We start from the raw sequence: 1,175 nt of genomic DNA, 5'->3' as shown, positions 1-1,175 counted from the left end.
GTTAAGTAAATTAAATGAATGATGCATACAATCAGGAATCGCGAATTGGAAATTACCTTCCGAATCTTCAGTATCCAAAGTAATATCTTTTATTGATGGTGGCAACTGTGCGCCTTCAATCCATACGAAGTCGTATGTAGTTCCAATTAACGACCATTCCGAAGTTTCGGGCTCAAATTCTACAAACTTGCCTTCGGGCCACTACCGCGCCCCTTGATTGGATCCGATAGTGTAGAATTCTTTCATATGACAGCGATGTAATGAGCTCTTCTTATTTGTTGTAGAAGCTCGGTGTAGCAAGGTGGCAAGCAGGAAGCGTCGAAATTTTTTACATTTTTCTTAAAATAAGCTTCTTCGGTATTTTATATCTTATGATTGTGAAGGAACATTTCGAACCTAACTGTCTATTTTTGTGTTCGATTCGTACTCATACATGCTACAAACGAATGATTCTATTTTTGCAAAAGTATCGTCTGTACTGATCTGATGTACGTATCTCCTAAATTAGCGAATGCCTTCTGAAACTCCTTTTTTTGTGAAAGCAATTTGAAAGGTCGCTGTTTATCTTTTCTAAAGGATGTAGGATTGTAGTCGTAACCGGCAAACGCATGAAATGCTGGTAATGCTTTACATAGATCTAATCCTATAGAGCGCATTTACATCTGTAATGTCCATTAGTGGATACTCCACAGTCAATATAAATTTTCGCTGTTATTTTGTGTAAATTGCCTTATCTTTATTTTGTGTAAATCTGTATTAGAGCACTTCACTACCACATTCGAGTCTGAGTTTGCTTTAGAGACATGGTAAACAATTACAGTGTCAGTCTCTTCGTGCGAAGGGCAAGATAAGTCAGGCTTCTCCGCTCGAACAACATGACCATGCACATCGACGCTGTAAGAGTACCAATTCTTGAAATTTAATAAAATGATCTTATTTCCTATAAAAGGGGCTACATCATTGCTTTGCCAATGTGAAATTAGGTAAAGAACAAGAGCTTCCTTAAATTTATCATTCCTAAGATCTTTAGTACAATCATGTCTCCTCGTTTGTTCCGGACCAGAGTTTAGGTACTCCTGATTATTGTCGGAACGTCCCTTCAACGAACGTTAATAATCTTTAATAGATATCTATCTAAAATAGCGAATAGTATCTATCACGAACTATATGCACAC

The sequence above is a fragment of the Ceratina calcarata genome, unplaced genomic scaffold (assembly GCF_001652005.2).
Source record: "Ceratina calcarata isolate Rehan_Ccalc_2016 unplaced genomic scaffold, ASM165200v1 scaffold1964, whole genome shotgun sequence".
NCBI classification, from domain to species: domain Eukaryota; kingdom Metazoa; phylum Arthropoda; class Insecta; order Hymenoptera; family Apidae; genus Ceratina; species Ceratina calcarata.
The sequence above is the reverse complement of the archived record's forward strand: the minus strand, read 5'-3'. Positions refer to the sequence as shown.